The sequence below is a fragment of the Belonocnema kinseyi genome, chromosome 5, assembly GCF_010883055.1.
Source record: "Belonocnema kinseyi isolate 2016_QV_RU_SX_M_011 chromosome 5, B_treatae_v1, whole genome shotgun sequence".
In the NCBI taxonomy this organism is placed as follows: domain Eukaryota; kingdom Metazoa; phylum Arthropoda; class Insecta; order Hymenoptera; family Cynipidae; genus Belonocnema; species Belonocnema kinseyi.
Genome location: NC_046661.1, coordinates 113,324,924 through 113,346,180, shown reverse-complemented (window position 1 = coordinate 113,346,180; position 21,257 = coordinate 113,324,924). Strand labels below are relative to the sequence as shown.

Here is a 21,257-nt window from a genome sequence, read left to right as displayed (position 1 = left end):
TAATAAATGAAAGAAAAATGATGATTAACCGATTTTATATTGTTTATACATTATCTACAAAAAATGTGATTGAAAGTATCAGTTTTAGAAAATTCTATTATTTTGTGTTTAATATGCCAAAAATGCCAAAAGCTATTCGTCACGAATTAAACAATTATTGTTAAATGTTGATCATAAAGGAATTAATAAAACAATAACGATTTATGAAGTTCTTCAATTCTTTCTTATTTTCCGGTATCAGAATTAGCCGCCCATGAAATATGTTGTTTTCAAAGAAAATAAGGGGACACGTGTTTTATCGTTTTGATAAAAAAAAAGTTTCGCGAAGTCATTGAGCATTTAAACAAGAACGAGAAATCGTATAAGTTTATTACCGGCAAAACCATATTTGTGGATAACATAATATTTTTTCGGAAAATGGAATATTCTCATTCTTCTTATAAACAACGGCTAATTTTACAAAATGCTATAATTTCTTGCATCTTTTGCGAGATAAATAAAAAACTCAATTTTTCAGACAAATGCAGTAAAAATAGAAGATAAACTTTACATCGATTTCCGACGAAAGATTCCCTGCAACAAAAATTAACCACCAAAATGATTTGGATTGCTTAAAAATTGCATAATGTCTTCTTTAAATTCATTTTTCTTCATATTTACTTTCCAACATCTTCTAAACCAACAAGAATTCAGTTGAAAAATGTTTCAAAATTCACCTCTTTTGGTAGAAATGTTTTTTTTTTCTTTAATGCTGACGTTCTTCAATTCTGTCTTCTTTCTCGGTATTCGAATATCACGTGATTTATCATTGTGATAAAAAAAATTTTTTGCGAAGTTATTGATCATTTAAACTTTTAAGGTTTTTTTAAATATATTTTTTTATAACTTTGTACTCATATGAACAAGAACTTGTTTAAGTTTACTACGAGCGAAATTATAATTGTTGTCAACAAAATTTTATTAGAGAAGTGGAATTTTCTTATTCTTCTTATGAACAACGACTGATTTGACAAAATGTTATAATTTCGTGAATCGTTTGCACAAAAAATTAAAACCTTAATTTTCAAAACAAAAAATTCAACGAGCCACAAAAATGTTTTGGATTGCATAAAAATTACAGAATGTCTTCATTTTATATTCAGTCTTTTTCATGTTTATTTTCAAACTTCTTTTAAACTGACTCGAATTCAGTTTAAAAGATGTTTGGAAATTCATCTCTTTTTGTCGAAATGTCATCTTTTTGGTTAAAAATTCAACTTTTAAAATAAGGATTGAACTACTTTGTTGTCGATTCCTTTTCTGTATGAATTCGTTCTTTTTTTATTTCTTGTATTTCTTTGTTTGAGAATTCATTTTTTTGTAAAAAATTTAACTAATAATACTTAGCTGCGAGATAAAATAATTTATAATAAAATTAATTTTTTGGGTTGAACATTCATAATTTTGTTGAAAATTCATCTGTTTGTATTGTACGTTTCCTAAAACAATGAAATGTTTCATTAGGTCAAAGTATCAGAAGCGTTCAAAAGTTTCACAATACTTTAAATTCCATTAAAAACGTCTTAAATCGCTAAAAATTTAAGTAAAATATTACCATTTTAACAAAACAGATTAACTTTTAATAAAATAGATGAATTATCATCCCAAAAAATCAATTTTTAACCTAAAAGATCAATTTTGAAGCAAAAAAATTCATTTTCTACCCTACAAGATGAATTTTCAACAAGATGTTGAATGCTTTTCTAAATTAAAATTGTCTTCTTTGATAGAAAATAAAATTTTTGTTACAAATACAATTACTTGGTAAAAAATTAATCGCTTTTAGTTGAGGATTCGAATACTTTGTTGAAAATTCGTATATTTTGTTGAAATATCCACTATTATATTTTTACTAGAAGTTTAATCTCTAATTCAAAATGAACTTTTTTGTTGAAATTTCTTATTTTCGAGTGAAAAATTCAATTGTTTTGCATAGAAAAGGCGTCTTTTGCCTTTTGGATCAGGATTGCAGGAAGTACTTTTTTTAGATTAATTTTATAAATAAAAATTGAACTTCATATTCCATTTTAGGTTAAAAGTAGATTTTTTAGTTTAAAAAATTAACTATTTTTTCTTTGAACATTCATATTTTCGGGTTGAAAATACAACTGTTATATATAGAAACCTCGTCTTTTCTATTTAAAATTCAACAGTTCGGTAGAAAACTCAACTATTTGGTAAAAGATTTTTTTGCAATAAAATTTTCTAATATAGAGACACTAAACTCACAATTCGTTCCAATCTGCAAGGTTTGCTTATGAATGTTATAAGAGTTCTTTTACTTAAATCCAAATAATTGTAAGTACCTCAATTTCTTGAAACAAATCGTTTTATTTAAATCTTTGTCAAACAAATTTCTTAAATATTAGCAATTTTAGAAATGCATTGTTTTTTTGGATTATTTATTTTCCTTTTTGGAAAATGTAATTAACTAAATAGTTTCGTTCAGAATCACCAACAAATATCTTTTTAGTTAGAAAATTCAACTATATGGTTAAGAACTTATGTTATTTGTTGAAAATTTAACTGCTTAGTTTGAAATTTAAGTATTTTACAAAAAATTCGACTTTTTTGTAAAAAAATTATATTCTTGCTGGTTGAAAATGCAACTAGTTGGTTGCAAATTTATTTATTTTGTTAAGAATTGATTTTTTTGGGTTAAATCAATAATTTTTTAAGTTAAAATTTTCCTGTTTTTTATCGAAAATTCGCCTTTTAGTGTTGAAAATTATGAGGCTCAAATTTGTCAAGAAAATTAAGAAGCTTTAAGTAATTTATGTACCTGATATGCAACTTTTCAAATTTTAAATTTCGTTTCTTAAATCTTGAGAGCGGTTCTAGGGGCGCCTGCTACAATCGCCCCTCCCTGGACCATGGCTTTGGACTAATGCAGTGATCGGCACGCTCTTGCCCAGGGCAGGGTACGCTGCCCTGGCTGAGTTAGAAAATGGAAAAAAGATGTGAGATTTAAAAATTCGTAATTTTGCAATCAGTGTCTTAAAAGCAATATATTTGGAATCTACGTATTGTTCCGATTCCAAAGACATGTAATTTGTCTATAAAGATTGAAAAATGAGAAGTATTTAGCATTACATTGACTGTAAAGCTGATGTTTTTTTATATTAAATTCCTTCAAATTTTTAACTTTTTTAGGCAAGTAATATATCATTGGAATCGGAAAAATTCGTAGATGCTGATAATGTTTGGTATAGTTGAATTTTTAACTAAAAAAAATGAATTTTGAAACAATTAGTTAAATTTTCAACCAAAAAGATCAATTTTTCAGCAAGAAGATTTATGTTCCACCAAAAAAGGCTAGTTTTCAACAAAATACATTAATTTTTAACACATACTTTAAATTTTACAGCCAAGAAGACGAATTATCTATAAAACTGCTCAATTTTCAAAGCAATGATATTTGTTTGATAACAAAGTTAATTTTTTTAAAAAGATTCAAATTGGAAAAGAATAGTTTAATTTTGAACTAAAAAGTTAATTTTCAACCGAATTATTTAATTTTATACCAAATTTTTTATTCCTCAATCAAACCAGATTAGTTTATATCCAAACAGTTGTATTTCCAATAAAAAATGATTAAGAATCAAGCAGATGAATTTTTGACCAAAAAAGACAACTTTAAAAAAAACATGATTGTTGTACTAGAAAAGATCAATTTTTGATAAAAAATATAAATTTTTAACCAAAAATGGAAGAGTTTCATTCTTAGTTCAAAAAATCTGCCCGCCACGCGGGTATATTCCCATCACGCGCGGCTCGCAGATGTGAGCGTGCCTGAGGCTACGCGCTCGCTCTTTATATTTTCGCATATTCTTGCGCAAACCTTTTAAAATTAAGACTCAAAACATCCACCAGTGTAATTTGGTGATTGTGAATTCTCTTTTGTTAAAAGAGCTTAGCTCGAGAGTTTGAGCGCACCTACGGCACGCGACTGATGGTTGTCGCACTCCGCGCTCGGTCTTTGCAACTATGCCGCATTCGTGCACATACCTTTTAAAATCAAAGGTCAATGGACCGACAACTGTAATTTTGTGATCGTGAACTCTCTTTCGTTAAAGCTCTTTCGGCTTTAACGAACACATTCTCATTACGTATCCCGTGCTTCGCATTCGATTCTGTCCAAAACATCAACTTTTCTACATTAAAAACTTATTTAAATATTGCAAAATAAATCCCAAATTGTATTTATCATGATTATTTAAATATTTGTTTCGTATTTTGCTTTAAATTGTATTCTAAACTGCGCTGAAACATTTATCATTTCAATAAATTTATATCATTACAATTCATAATATTCCTAAAAATGGAATCATACTAATTCTTATTTCCTTTACTTTTATAATTTTTTATATTTTTAATCTTGTTTTTTACGATTAAAGAAAAACTATTGTGCATCTGCATATGATCTAATATAGGAACGTATATAGAATCTTTTGTCCTCTTTCGTCTTCTCTGACCATTTTCCAAAAATTTATTTTTTTTGTTTTTAATCTTATTTTTCACGATTGACTGAAGATCCACTCGTCGAATCGAAAAATGATTATTAATAAATTGATAGATCTTTTTAGGCGAAAAATTTTTGTCTGTTAATTTTAGTTCGTATTTGTGTCGTTTTTTCAACAAAATTTAATATTTTTATTTTGAATGTTATTTTTACGACTAAAGCAAAAACTACGTGTCCTATCAAAAATTATAGCTCCTTTTTGGATAAAGAAGTTTTGTCTAATTTTTTTTCGTAGCTTGTGTCGTTAGTCCAAAATTTTTAAATTTTTAATGTTGGTTTTTACGACTAAAAACAAAAACTACGCGTCCTATCAAAAAGTGGTTCATTACAAATGTGTAGGTCTTTCCAGGGCGCACAATTTTAGCTGATTTATTTTTTTTTGTATCTTGCATAGTTTGACCAAACAATGGAATTTTTGAATTTTTTATTATTTTTGGTACGATCAAATTTGGAATTTTCTACTTTTCAAACATATTCACAAAGTTGTTAGGATAATCTTATAGGCCTTTAAAAAAACAACGTTTTTCTTCTCTTGATTTTTTTTTCATATCCTGCGTTGTTTGGCTTAAAATGTTCATTTTAATGTTTTTTTTTTTATTTTGAAAATGCTCTCACTCTGATCATTTTCTTTTTATAGAAAAAAGTCATAGGGGTAAATTGGTTGAGTTTCTGAGTACTATGAATAACCGTATATAGAATTTGGAAATCTTGAAAAAAATGTAGTTTCAAACATTTTGAAAATGCGCTCACTTCTTGAATTTTGATCCAAAGTAGCTGGTTTACGAACTTGTTCTTTCTTTTTAGGCCCTAAAAAAGTGTGCCCAAGAAGAATCCAATCTGATCAATTTTTCCAAAGTTGTCGTGCCTACAGAATACAGACTACAGACAGACAAACATTCATTCTCATTAGGATTAGAATGTAAAAAAGTAATTCTAAAAAAAACTAATTTCCAACAAAATAGTTACATTTTCAACTAAAATGATAAATTAAAAAAAAATTAGTTTTTAACATTAGCGTTTAAACTAAAAGATGTTTTTTTAATCCACAAAATTAATTTTATAAAAAGGGAATAGTTATATTTAGCTGAAATTGTGACTAAAGAAGATGACTTTTTAACAAAATATGTAATTGCATTTTCGACAAAATAATAAAATTTTCAACCAAATACTAGAATTTTCAATCAAACGAGATGAATTCTTAACCAAAAATATAATAGTAGACTTTTCAACCAGAATTTGCTGACTGTTCTTATTGTTTTATTTGATTATATTGTTATTATTCTTATTGGTACTTTTTTTAAAAAGAGAGCAGAAAAGGATTCTTTAACATTTATCATCAGGAAACGCACTAAATGTTATCTAAGTTCGTAAAGTTGCTTCCATAGATACCTCCCCTCTGTTACAAAGCGTACCTTAAACTGCATCCTCTTTTTATTAAGAGGGATTCCTCCGCAAATTGGTAAACGTAATTTACGGACGGCCCCCTAGAAGCCTAGTCTAAAAAAATTTTAACCAGTTTCAAATAACTCGCGGCCTCCCGCCGACAGTGCTGCCACAAGTCGCCCCGCGCAGGCGTACTAGCGGAACAGTGGGGGCGTTCTAACTTTGCACAAGTCATCGCATCGCCAGCCAGTATTTGTCACTCTATCTCCGGAATTGTTGGTTGCTGTTCTGCGGTGCAGAAGAGTCGGGGTGTTTTAAGTTAATTTTTTAAGTTAGCCCATGCGTTTCCTTTGTGACCTGTGAAAAATCGGTGTGCTCACGGAGATTCTGCACCCGGGGAACTCACACTGTTGTGAATTATGTGGGATACTGCCGTGGGATTACAATCGGCCACACGTCAAGTCAGCTGACATATTGCGTCCTGCTACACCACAGCAGCCTTAGGTAAGTGTCGCAATCTCTTTAATCGCCCCTCGCGAGCCCAATGACTATTTTTACCAAACATGCGCGAGTCTAGCCCCTTGTCTTCTGTTCCTGTTCCTGTCTCAACACGTTTCGCCACCACATATCCTTCAAATTCCCATTCTCTCCTCAAAATTTCCTGTGAGATATCTCCTCTTTCTAGTTCTCTTTCATTGAATTAGGTTCGGATTTGAATTGCGTTTCATTTCGGCGTATGATTCGTATATTTGTTCCTGTCATCAGGATTCGCTTCTCTGTCGCAAGATTATGAAAGTTTGAGTAAGAAGCAGGAGGCTCGCGAGAATGCTTCGCAATGGGCCGCGAACTACGATCCTACGATTGACTACGATCAACAAAGAAACGACGCAATTTTGGGCCAAGTGCGTGTCCGTGGACTGAGGCCACGATTTCTTCTTTACCTAATCACTTTCACATCAATGATAATGATAAAAGTAGGATTTCGAGAGCGTATCGTAGTTTGCAGGGAGATTTGAACTCAGCCCCTAAGCTTGAGGTCCCCAGAGGTCAAAAGAACATAGAACACGATTTTTAAGCAGGCCTACCAATCACAATTTTTTGTTTGACCAGTTTTCGGTAGATTGCATCACTATCATGCCAAGAGTCTTATTAATTGTAATTAATTACTATACTTTTTGATTCATAATTTTTTACGACCATATTACCATTTTTATGTTTTATTAATCCAAAATGAAATAGATTGGGGATGTAACAAACAAGAGGAGAGGGAAAATGACTTAACGGATCAGTCCAGAAAATGTTGAGATAAAAAATGTATTTTTGTCACTCACTTATGTTTTTAGTGTAATCTATTTCCCGATTTCGATTGTTCCAACGTTTTTTCAACGTTAACCCTTGTCTCCGGGGTTTTGAAATTAATGTGAGGTTTTTGGCTGAAGTTGGTTAAAAAAAAACTGAAAAGCAGGCGTTAATTGTTATAAACCTTTCGTGAATTAAAGGAAAGACATGCTAAAGTCAGTTTTTTAAAATGGTTTGACGTAATATATTGTTCAACAATATTTGGTCATTATTTTAACAGTTTCTATTTGTTTAACTCAATTTCCCCCCTGTAAAGTGTGAAAAATTATTATTTTTTGGAGTTAAGACACAATTAACGGATGTTAAGGCTAATATTTTTAAACCATTTTTATTTGTTACACATTTTTATTTTAATCCTGTAAATCGTAAAAAATATGACAATTCCCGAATTTTAAGAGTGATATTTTTTGCTTAAGATGTTTTGAAATTGCATAAAAATGAATGATCATTCACTTGCGCTTTTTCATAGGGAAAAGTAGTAATTTTTCACGATTTACATTGGAAAAATTTTGTTTAAACCAATAAAAGCGTTTTAATAATTCCAAATATCCTTTAATAATATATTACTCTCAACATTCATTAATTATATCGTTGATTACAGAAAATAATAACTTTGTACAAAAACGAGCATTGTTCAAAATTATTTATAAAATAGAGGAAATTATTTCCATTGTTCTTCTTCTTTATTTATAATGGGTCCCCTAAGGGTTTACATGATTTCCATTCCTTACAATGTTGTAGAAGAAAATATTTCAGGGTTAAATTGTTTGTTTAACAATAGTTATTTAGGATTTCATGTTTTTTCTTTCTTTTTAGGTAAAAGTTCGTAATTCTAAAATCCTTTACTTTTTAAGATTTGAAATAAAAAAATTTTAAATACTGTTTGAAAGCTTAAACAATGGAAATACTGTATTTGAAATCCAACAATTTGTACAGTAAACTGTTTCAAGTTCAGAATGTAAAAACTGACTAACAAATGACCATGGAAAACTTTGAAAGCAAAAAATATTCTAAATCTGTTAAAAATGAAATGATTTCTCAATTGAAACGTGAAAGCATTCAAAATTTCAATTTTCAAGTAATTCCAAAATCTTGGATTCATTATTAAATATACCAAGAAACTAAAAAGCTTCTTCATTTATACCTACGTTTTTCTATTTTTTAAAATTATGCATTAAAATTGGACAATTATTAATTTAAACTCATTTATATTTAAATAAAGTCAAACCTGGATTTAATGCCAATTTTGGGACTGACAGTAACATAAAATCCAGAGTCTCGGTACGTAAACAATCAGGGGCGTTTGAACCTTTTCCGGTGGATTTTATTGCATGGAAGAACTTTTGAATTTTTTGAAAAAAATTAATATTTGAATTTTTTCGGCAACAAAATATTTGAATCTTTAATTGAACGATAAATGCAGCAATTTGACTTCACTTTTCAAAAAAAATAAAAAATTATTGTTACTTTTGTTAATACGGTGTCTCAAATATGGGCCTGTCACGATATCGGTATGATCATACTTAACTCATCGTTAAATTAAAGATTCTAATCATTTGTTGCCGCTACTATTCTGCAATCTAATCAATTGTTTTTCTAAGATGAAGACAAGGGTGAAATAAATATTTAACAGAAATGCAGGAAATTTGCTGCTTGACGTTACAATAAATGCGTTTTTCCTGCTTACGTACTTAAAACTTTTGCAGCCCGTTAAGCATCTCGTTAAAAAAATGAGCTTCCGTATCGGACCAGATACTGAATTGTATCTGTCCTTCGCCTGACTAAACCATTCGAAGACAGCAGTATCCAAAAACACATGACTATTTTCACCAAACAGTCACTTGACAGTCGGAGATTGGGACATCGATGCCTGAAGTCGATCAATCTGTCTCTGTCTATCCAATACTTCTTCTTTGTTCTCTTTGTCGAATCATGGAGCCTATTGGCTGGCTACGACAGCGCCATCAATTCAGAAGAAATTTGAATTTCAATTAAATATGAACAAGAAACCTTATAGTAAATAATTAACTTTAAACCGTAGTATAACATTTTTGATTATAATGAATTTATATTGACTGCTATTTCTCATTAACATTGCTCCAATAACTTCGAGGTACATATTCGTGTCAGATGGCGCCATTGTCAAGGTCAAAGACATGCTCGTTCGATCGCACAAAATAATTCAGTCAGTCCCATCGGCTTCGGTAAGCATCGGAGACCCACTGCTGCTCGACGCGAGCTCGCCGTCTTGCTTATTTGCGTGTTCTTCTCGTTTCAAGTGAACTATCGAACCGTTGCACAGTGTAGCGAATTAAAAAATTGGGGTTCAAAATGATCCAGAGCCTACAATTTTCATCTGATTTTGCTAAAAAGGCTCTGTTTATTTGTTATTCAAGTTGCAAAATGCCAAAAAACCATAATTTTTCATATTTGAATTGTCTGTTCTATAGCATTCATTGATTTTACCTCAAAAAGGTGTAAAAGTGATAGATTTACAATCGATTAACAAATCCTAATAACTTATATGAAGTTCGTGCAATCTGTTCAAGTGTTATAAACAGATTTATGAATAAAATCGATTATTGCTGTACATTGAAGCCTGGAAGTTCTTTTCATCATGATCAATCAATTCATTCATTGTCCATTTCTGTCATGGAATTTTCATTTTTTAAGGCAAACCTAATGATTCCGCAGATAAAATGCATTTTATATATGCAGAGGCGCATATTTATTAAATTTTTTTATGAAATTTGTTAATAACAATCAAAAAAATTATAATTTAGTGTTTTATTTCAACGAAACATTAATTTCACTCGATTTCGCGGGGAAGAACGTAATGAAAAGATCTTCCAGGCTTCAATGTACAGCAATAATCGATTTTGTTCATAAATTTCTTTATAACATTTGAAAAGATTGCACAAACTTCATCTAAGTTATTAGGATTTGTTAATCGATTGTAAATCTATCAGTTTTTCACCTTTTTAAGGTAAAATTAATGGATTCTACAAAACAGGCAGCTCAAATATGAAAGATGATGGTTTTTTTGGCATTTTGATACTTGAATAACAAACAGAGCCTTTTTAGCAATGTCGCCGTCGGCAGACCTCTTCAGGATTTAATTAGCTTTAATAAGAAAAAAAGATGGAATCGGATGAAAATTGTAGGCTCTGGATCATTTTGAACCCCAATGTTCTAATTCGCCGCATTGTGCCGCACCTATCTCCGTCTCTTTTGGTTTAAATTTCGACTACTTTATTGAAAATGCAATATATTTCACCTTGAAATCATGGAAAATTGAAAGCATTTCATGTTGAATTCAATGTGTTGTCTGCATTAATCTTAGTTCAAAGAATTTATTCGCCTATTTTCGTGAAAAGTCGCCGTATTTTCTTCATTTTGAGAGCATTTTTGGCTGCGAATGATTGGTTACATAATGATTTCATGTTTTAAATGTTCAGAATGAATATAAATTATGAACACCTCTCCCTTGAAAATAATCCAAATTAAAAAGTTTCAAAGTTCAGAAAGAAATATTTGAAACTCAGATTCACAATCCTTGAAGCTGAATAACTCGTTAAAACATTATTTTAACTTTAGAGCTTATTTTAATTGTGTACAGAATATTTGAAAACCAATGAGAATTATATGCCCTACATTCCTAGAAAAATAAGGGTAGCCTAGTCACTTATTTCGCATAGACAAATGTAGAGTATGGCCTGTGCTACCAGAAAATTCCTACGCTTTTCCCTACTTTTTGCATCTAGGGAGAAAATGATACAAGCCCATAAAATTTAGTGGTCAATTTTAGATCGAGAGCGCAAACCTGTAAAGGACATAGCATTTTTGTTATTTTTTTTACCATATAACTCTGTATAACAGAAGCAAGACCTTCAATTTTCCTAGATTTATCTTAACTAGGGGAAAAGGAAAGCACACTGGGGAATTAGTGTGTATGAATTTGATCCTTACGATCCCCAACACATACGAATGTGTCACCCGTAGGTTTATACTTCCGTATACTGGTTTATCAAAATAATGTCCTGAATATCCCTAGGTTTTCCCCCAATTTTCTGCATCTACAGAAAAACTGAGTCGTATAGGAGAAATTCTGAGGTCAGATTTGGAATCAGCGGCATAAAAAATCCATAAGGTTAGCCTAGTCACTTGTATCTTGCAGACAACTTTTTTTTGGAAGGCTGTGTAATTGAAGCCTTCAATTCATTGAAATTTTTGCAATTTAAATTAAAAATTGATTTCCGGTAGTGGAAAACAAGAAACAGTAAGGTCAACTTAAAATTAAGGGTTTAGATTCTCATAAATTTCCAGGTAGGAATTTAGACTCTTGAGTTCAGAGATGATTTACTTAAGGAGCCTCCCACTCTGCTTGTCTTGGAAATTTCTATTTCGTTCTTTCACTCTCTTTTCTGCGGATGTTTCGCATTGTTGCGTGCTTATGACGTGTACTTACTGTGGCAACTCTGAGAGTAGGAGTTTTAGGAGAAGAATGCACACTTTGACGCCAGAGTGCTACACACATTCACTTTTTATACAGTACGGTTATCACCCCCGCATGTGTACGCACCTTTTGCTTCCAATCTCCCTACCTCTCTCCGAATTTCCCCCTCTTTAGGCCGTGACGATGTATCCGCCATCTGGGGAACCAATAACAAATGCATGACGCACAATGCGTTCAGCGTCGATTCACGCCTCGTATATTTAATTAGGCTAGCTATAGAAACTTTTCTTCTTTTTTTGCCTTTTGTCATTCTTTATTTGGTCCTTGGCATCAGGAACTTGAGAATTGGTGTGTTGCGTTAACCGTTAACAAAAAGAAATAAAGAATCCATGCTGAAAACAAATATTTTCAGGGACCAGTCTTTCCCCTTTTCTGTTTAAAATTTAAATGTACGGTATTTGCAAATACGATATTTTAATTAAGCAGATAAATCTCTGTACTAATAGTATATATACATAGGGATGTGAGTGAATAAAAAGTTTAATTGAAATATTTAAATTCTCATGACACAATTAAGCGTTTTATTAGGCCAACGTTTCAGAAAAGTTCGCAGGGCCTGAAATTTATCGAATTTCGGAAAATAAAGAGGTTGTAATACATGCGTTTAAATAAAAAAGATTAATTCTCAACGAGCAATATAATAGGTGAAAAATACTTTCAATAGGCTAGGTAGCATGAATTATTTTAACTATAGTGTCATTTTTACACTTAATGCACATATTACTTCTTTAGTAAAGTCAAGTATTGATCAAAAATAAAATAAAGTCACTTCGGTTTTTGGCACGCCAATTATTGGGGTAAGGTGCCAGTAATTGATGATGTTATCCTAGTTGCATTTTTAACCGAAAATTATTAAATTTATACCAAATAAGAGGTGAGTTTAAAAATCAAAAATGCGAATTTTCAACAAAATAGTTTAATTTTCAAACAAATGCGATATTTTTTAATCAAGACCAAACAAAAATTTCGAAGAATTGTTGAATTTTCAAACTAGAAAGACGAATTTGATAAAATACAGTGAAATTTTAAAGAAACATCTTAATTTTCAACAACATATTTACATTTTTGACCATATAGACGAATTATAATTGTAACATAATGAATAATATCATGAATAGTGGAATTTTCAGCTAAATAAATGACTTCGACCTAACAGATTGATTTTAACCAAAAATTACGGATTTTCAACAAAATGCATAATTTTGCAAAGAATAAGATGAATCCTCAATCAAAACAATTATTTTTTATCAAAGTAGATCAGCTTCTAACCAGATATTGATAATAAAAAAAAACTTTATTTTAAATCAGAAAACTTTAGAAGCATCCAAAAAGTCGAATTTTCAAGCCAAAGAGACGAATGTTCTACAAAACAGTTGAGTTTTTAACCAAAAATTATGTCTTTACAAAATTGTTAAATTTTCAACCAAAAATAGTTGGATTTTCTTACAAGGTTCGATTAATTCAGTTGTCATTTAAGCGGTAAAATAGGAAAGGGTGGATGACTGAAACCTGCTGTAAAAAAATAGGAATTTTGATTAATTTTTATTCATTAAATAAGTCAGACACAAAGTGTGCCTGACTTAGAAATATTTGACGCCCTGTAATTTACATTACATTATATTAAAGCTGGAAATAATATTAATATTAATCTACAATAGTACAGAATGTAATGTTTAAACTAAATAACATTTTTTAAATATTTTTTATTTTCCAGCCTTACTATTTGAAGCTGTGGAAACTTTGAAAGGTTTCCAAAGTTTCATGAAATCACGGCTAGGGACCTTGCTTCTTTTTCTGCCATTTTCTTTAATTCTTTATTTGGTTCTTGGAATCAGGAAGAGTTAGAGGAATGAAGAAATTGAGTATTGCGTTAACCGTTAACGAAACTAAATCAGGAATCCGTGGTGAAAACAATATTTGCAGGGATCACAGTCTTTCCTCTATTTTCGTTTTTTTTTTTTAATGCTACGTCACCAATTGGTTCCATAAAAGATGGTGAAGCGCATATACTTTATGTAATTTTTTAGCACAATCGAATGGCGTTATGAGGTTTTCTGTATTTAGTATTTTTAAACCAATTTCTTGAACCAATTAAAAATATTTTTCTTCTCTTCGAAATTTGAGAATTTTTTTTTTTGTTCTAAAAACATAATTTTCTTGTCACTTATATGGTACTGCCATGACACCATTCAATGGTTCGTTCTACTTCTATAAAATTATTCTATTCAAAACTAGAATATGCTACCGCGTGCAGTGAAAGTTTAATATTTTCTTGTAACTTACAGAATTATTTATCATAATTAATATAACCTGTTAAAATTTCAATATACAATCTTATGCATTTTTATAATCTGGAAGTATTTGAATAAGTATTCTATAAATAAATAAGTTACGAAGTAAATAAAAACTAATATATATTGCAACACATACCTATATAATTTCAAACTATTAATTATAGTTTAAAATCAATATTTATTAATTGAAATTAAACTTCCTGGTAGAAAAGTGAACACTTGTTTGAAACGTGAAGTAATTTATTAAAAATTTATTAGTTCGGTTAAAGATTCATCTCTTTGTTTGAAATTTAATCTTCCTGGTTGAAAACTTCGATTTTTGCGTAGAAAATTCTGTTATTTGGTTGATTTTTTTTTGCCTGAAAATTCTTTTTACATTCTCATCATTTATGATTGAGAAAGTATTAGAATATTCGGAAATTTGACATGACACTTTTTCAACGGATCTCCACGTTTCGAGACCCCCTGAATCCGAAAATCAGGTTTTCACGATGGCGTCTGTCTGTCCGGCCGTCCGTCCGTAAACATGATAACTCTCGAAAAAATGAACGAATCAAGTTCATCTTTGGCACACTTTTTTTAGATCCTAAAAGAAAGGACGAATTCGTGAAAATTCTATGTACGGATATTTATAGTATTAAAAAGAACAAACAATTTGTTCTCATCACTTTTTTCGATAAAAAGAAAATTCTCAGAGTTATAGCGTTTTCAAAAATTTTTTTTAATTAAACGAAAATCAAAATTTGATGCCGAACAACGCACGATATGAAAAAAAGTCAAGAGAAGAAAAACATTTATTTTTGAAAGCTCTACAAGATTATTATAACCAATTTTTGAATTTTCTTCAAAAATCGAAAATTCAAATTTTGATTGCACAAAAAATAATGGAAAATAAAACATTCCGTTTCGTGGACAAACTATGTAGGATACGAAAAAAGATGAATTAACAAAAATGGTTATCCCAAAAAAGATATACAATTTCGTTAAGAATCACTTCTTGATAGGATGCGTACTTTTTGTTTTATTCGTGAAAAATAACGCTGAAAAAAAATGTGTGGTAAAACGATGAAAGTTACGAGAAAAAAAATCCAAAAAAACCTGTTTACACCTATCTGTCGAAAATCAAGCGCAGATCAAACGCAATCAAGCTTTGAGAAACTTTATCTTTGACTATACTTAATTAATTAGACAATTCAGAATATGAAGGCGCGTATAAATAGTGCCATCTAAAAGAGATCTTTTTAATTAAGTTTTTTTGAAGCATTCCAAATGCAAAGAATAAATATCCGAGCGCGAAGCGCAATTATGTTCGAGAACGAAGCGCGAGATTCAACCGTCGCGCGCTCAAACTTGCGAGCGAAGCGAGCCGCGCGCGATGAGAATGTGCCCGCAGAGCGGGCAGATTTTTTGGTTTCAAAATCAACAGTTTTTTTTTTTGAAAATTCATCTTTTAGTTTTAATATTTATCTTTGTGGGTTACAAAATTAACTATTTGGTTAAAACTTGAAATTTTTGGTTTAAAAATTCGTCTCTTTTGCTTGAAAATTCAACTATTTTCTTTTAAGTGCAATATTTATTTTAAAGAATTTGTTGCCCTATTGTCGTGAGAAATCACGCTAATACCTCTGTTTTAAGAGCATTGGAGGGGATTGATATATTGTGTAATTTAAAAAATAATTAACAACAATACTATGTGTGTTTTTAATGCGAGTAAAGTTTCGTTTCACCTCAAAGTTGTCAAGCTTCGCTACAATTCTCAGCGCAATTTCAAACTAGATCAGTTCCTATTGGAAAACAGGTTTAAAATGTTCCGTTCGTTTTCTGATGAGAGTGTTTTTTTACAGCGTTCTATGTTTTTTCTATAATATAAATGCTTTTCCCTTTTAAGGAAAAAAGTTAAATACATTTTTATTTACAAATTAATCTTTGTCGGGTTCTTTTTTTCCAATAAATATCTACACGGAGAAAAAGATATCGCAATACCTCTATATTGCAAGAAAGCGCAATAAGGTAACGTACAATCAGGTCTCGGAGCTTTGTACGGTATTATAATGCACTAATATCACAGACAAAAATGAAGTTAAATTTTGTTGCTGTCGTCTGCTACGGCGTTCTTAGCAGCAATGGGAAAAAGGCAGAGTATGAGTCAGTTCGAGCTATAAATCGGGACTCTAGATTTAAAACAATTACAGAGAAAATTAAAAATTTGATGTAGGTAAGACCTGCAACTGTGAATGATTAAACATATTTCGGCGAAAGTTTCATTGAGGTTAGGAAAATAATTTCTTACTCGTCGACTGCGTCGCGCTGAAGTGAGCAAATTTCAGTAAAACATGTAGAATCTACGACAGAAAACACAAATAAAATGTACTTACTGGTATATTTTCTCCGAAATAAATCACATTATTGTAGACGAATTAAAACTTACTTAATACAATTTAGCAAAAGCGCAAAATGTAACTGACGCATGGGAATCCCCATTTCTTACGTTATAGATTCCACAATTATGCGGTATATAATGTAAAAACCTGCAATGTACGATATCACGATTTTGCGCTATTATAATGCGATAATTACGATATATAGCGCAGGAATTACGATATATATTGTAATTTGTGCGATATAGTTTTCTCAGTGTAGAAGTTAACTTTTTACTAGTGTTAAGTCGTCAATGTGGTATATGATTAATAATAAAATGAATTCACTTACCTTTTGAGTTTTTCTTAATTGCACGTAATATAATCGCTTATTCGCGAGTTTCGTCCTCTTACATTTTATAGTGTCTGATAAACACTTGCTTTCTGTCTTTTTACTCAATCTTCAATCTTGGAAGCTTCTAATGTGTCCCCTAAGGGTTTACATTTTTCTTGCACCCTCTTCCCTATTCCTTTACACACCCCCCACACGCTTACTTGGTGGTGGGAGGGGTACCTGAAGTTTTAGGTGGGTTCCGAACCACCAAGAGCAACAGCTTTAAGTACTTAGAGAAACCCTTTTCTCCAGAGGTACCGGTCCCACGACTCTTCGGAGATGAACAACTCCCTGCTAGGCAAGTGTTTTATCCGCATGGACCGGCGAGGCTCTTCCAGAGTGCGAGGCGGGAATCGAACCCGCAAAGGCGACGGAGTGGGTACAAAGCCTACGCTTAGCCCCCACGACCATCGTCCCACTCTCTGTCTTTTTACTGTACTCTACTGATTACGAGTTGCGTTCATTTTTAGTAAATAATGTGTTATAAAAGTGTGGAAAAGTCCTTTTTTTATTGGTAATCATCATTTGTATATTTCAGAGTTAATTGTATTGATCATTTTTACCTAGTGGGTTATTTGCATAGACACAGAATTCAGAAATGTTTTTGTGAGTTTTTTTTCACTCTCATAGGAATTTACATTTTAAATTCGTACATTTTGCTGCGTGGCTTGAAAAAATTCGCGAATTTAAATATTTGAATAACTTAAATCTGTTATTATCGACAAATTAGTTTTAGGAAATAAACATCTTTTCTCTTTTCAAAGAAAGCTTTTCTTTATAGCCATTTTTTATGTCCATACTGTTTTGTGTAGATATCTTAACATTTTATAATGAGAACAAAGAATTCTTAAAACTACTTGGTCTAAGAAGTGCAGATTTTTCTGCAAACAGAGAATGGATAGTTTTTGAAATTTCAATAAAGGTGGATTAAAGTAGCGGAATCCCAGTAAGTCACTTACAAATACATTTTTTTAAATGGAATAATTGAAAGTCGCTCTAAAAAGGGTACCTAATTGTTAGTTTTTTTGAACAAATAAAATATTTTTCGATTTTATTAGCAAGGCCCTCCCAAGTTTTCGTCGGATAATTTCGATAAAAAAAAAATCCCGGCCAAAGAAAACTCATATGAACTCGAAAAGTTAGATTGTAGGGTAGATTTAATAATAAATTTATTAATCTTCTACATTAATTTTTTATCATCAGCCTTTTCTTTTGTATGGAATGTTTTGAATAAAATGTACGGGAATTCTGAATAACTTGACATGTAACCATAATTGGACTTCGAAACCTCAGGAAATATTCTCATTTTTTGATCGAATAATAATATTTTTTATTCAAATTAAAGAAAGGAAATTCTTGTATACATATTGTTTAAATTGTTGATCAGCAACCTGGGTTGGAGCAGTGTTGTGGAACAAACGTGTTACCTGAATAAATAACACGAGAATTCTGGATCAGTCTGAAAATTCTATATCCCTTCCTCACAATACTATCCCCACCGAGTGAGTCACGCTTACCCCGAAAGGGAAAACGGCTTAATGGTATAATAATAATAACAATAATAGAATACTCAATTTAAAATTGAAAAAATATTTTAATTTTGAATCATTCGTCGTTAAAAGTTGAAACGAATGGGTGAAGTGCAACTAATAATTAGTCAAATTTGTTACTAATGTAAATTATGCCCAGATTGATTGATTGCATTCTGCGTGAATATGAGTTTTAGTCGCTGTTTTCAGTTTGTTTATCTATTTAAAAATTATAAATTTTCTGTTCTATCAATTTTGTAAATTAAAATTTCCAGCTGAGTAATTTTGTGGATAAAGTTCCGAAAAGCGCTTACCTCCGATTAATTCAGTGAATAGTGAAAATTTATATAAAAAAAAAGCTTCAAATACTGCAAAATGTTTAGCGGTGTGACTTAAATTGTATGAAAAATTCCTGGAAGGCTGGATGGACGTTAAATATTGAAAATCGCAGAAATACTGAACATAAAAAATTCTTGGAAGGTTGTGGCTAATTCTGTGACCAGTCATTGGGATGCCTCCCCCCCCATGAAACGTTGGAAAAGGGGTCGTGTGTGACCTAAGTTTTTTCTGGGACCAGTCACAGGGGTGCCTTCCCACCCCCATGAGACGCTGGAAAGGAGGTCGTGTGCTATTCAAGTTATTTTTGTGACCAGTCACAGGGATCCCCCCCCATACGAAAAGTTGGAAAGGGCATCGTGCCTGGCTTACGTTATTTTTTGTGACCAGTCATTGTGGTGCCTCCCCCCCCCATGACACGTTGGAAAGGGGGTCGTGTCTGACCTGAGTTATTTTTATGACCAGCCATGGGATGCCTTTCCGTGCCCATGAAAGGCTGGGAAGCGGGTCGTATATGATTTAAGTTATTTCTGTGGCCAGTCACTATGATGCCCCATGAGACGTTGGAAAGGGGGTCATGTGTAACCTAAGTTATTTCTGGGGCCGGTCATAGGTGTGCCTTCCCGCCCCCATTACGCGTTGAAAAGGGTATCGTGTGTGACCTAAGGAACTCTACACGTCGTACCGACATTTCCCTTATTTTTTCAAAAACTGTCAGCCGTAGGGTAAAAATATATTGAACATAAAAGATGTATTTTCAACTATCACCCAAGTGCGAATTGCTGGAGCTGAATACACGGTCCAGTGTTTGTCCAACTTTGGCAGCCAAAGGTCGGCTAAAGTTATTGGGCCAATATCGGCATTTTAATCGGCCCAGTGTTGAGCCAGTGTTAGCAGCCAATATTGGCTATTTATATTTGACGTTCCTCCACCGATGCTTGGCCCAGTATCGGCACTTTATTGCGCCAAGTATCACTTTTAGTACGGGGAACCATGTTTCACGAGGATCAGCCAAGGTCTGGCCCAGTGACGGCACAAAACTGGGCCAAGTGTCACTTTTACCACGGCAAACCATGTTTTATTTAAATCGGCCCAATGTTGAGCCAGTGCTGGCAGCCTATATTGGTTATTTATATTTGCCGATCGTCCACCGATTCTTGACCCAGTATCGGCGCTGTATTGCGCCAAGTCTCGCTTTTAGTACGGGGAACCATGTTTCACGAGGATCAGCCAAAGTCTGGCCCAGTGACGGCACAAAACTGGGCCGAGTGTCACTTTTACCACGGCAAACCATGTTTTATTTAAATCGGCCCAATGTTGAGCCAGTGCTGGCAGCCTATATTGGTTATTTATATTTGCCGATTTTCCACCGATGCTTGACCCAGAATCAACACTTTATTTCGCCAATTCGCAGTTTTAGCACCTAATAAACAAATCTTACACGTATGATAAAAAAAAATTTATTGAAAAATTGTCGAAGTTCACGATGAAATTTGTTAAGTTCTGTCATTAAAAATTTTCAATGTTTATGAAAAATTACATTTTCTGTCATTGCAAAAAGTTGTAAAGTAGGCTACAACGGAAAAAAATGAAATATTACGCCAAGAAAAATTGTAATCGATTTAAATGATTTATTTAAAAAGTATTGTATTGATATTCCTGTTAACATTTCGTGTATTTTACATTTACACAACGTCACATAATAATAAATAATTAGAAAAAGAGAGCTTAAAATTTGGTTCTTTAACTTTTCTGAACTGCAACGTATTAGGATGGCTTTTTCACACAGTTTCAACTTGTCGGTTTAGTGGAGTGTTTAGCACGCCCGACTGCTAGGCAACAATCCAGCAATGGCGCGACGATGGCTTGATACCAGACGTTGAGCTTTATAACAAAATAGTTTAATGTCTAATAAAATACACGAATGTAATAACAGATATTATTTCAACAAAAAAGACTAATTTTCAAATCAAACAAATTAAAATTTAATACAAAAAAAGACGAATTTTCTAAAAAGTACATCCAACTCTTGATTTAGTAAATGTGTCGAGGGCTGTCTCGTACTGGCCTTGCTACTAAATCGGGACAACAGTCGCAACCGCTTTCGCTCTGCTGATATTTCAATTATTTTAGAAGATTTCTAGTGACTCCATGCGAATTAACGTACCATCATGTGAATTCAGATGGCTTTAGATATTGTAATGTAATTAATTTACACAGCAAGTTAAAAGCAATTTTTACTAAAATAGGAATGAAATTACCCTAGAAGTTACAAATACCTAAACTTTTTAGTGACTTTGTTACATGAGACAAGTCATTCTCGCAAACATTTTAAAATTAAGACTCAAAACATCCACCACTGTAATTTTGTGATTGTGAATTCTCTTTCGTTAAAAAAGCTTAGCTCGAGAGTTTGAGCGCACCTACGGCACGCGACTGAGGGCAATCGCACTCCGCGCTTATTCTTTACATTTCTTCCGCATTCGGGCACAGACCTTTTAAAATCAAAGGTGAAAGAATCGACAACT

At 32.0% G+C, this 21,257-nt stretch overlaps 1 protein-coding gene across 1 annotated transcript in view; it reads left to right on the top strand.

Annotated features, from left to right (window-relative positions):
* Positions 1 to 6,186: 6,186 nt before the first annotated feature.
* The window catches only part of LOC117173437 (AN1-type zinc finger protein 6-like), a 46,489-nt gene continuing 31,418 nt past the window's right edge, over positions 6,187 to 21,257 (top strand). Inside the window, exon 1 of the mRNA XM_033362003.1 lies at positions 6,187 to 6,448. The gene's annotated coding sequence lies outside the window, so the exon portion shown is untranslated. The remainder of the gene's footprint in view (positions 6,449 to 21,257) is intronic.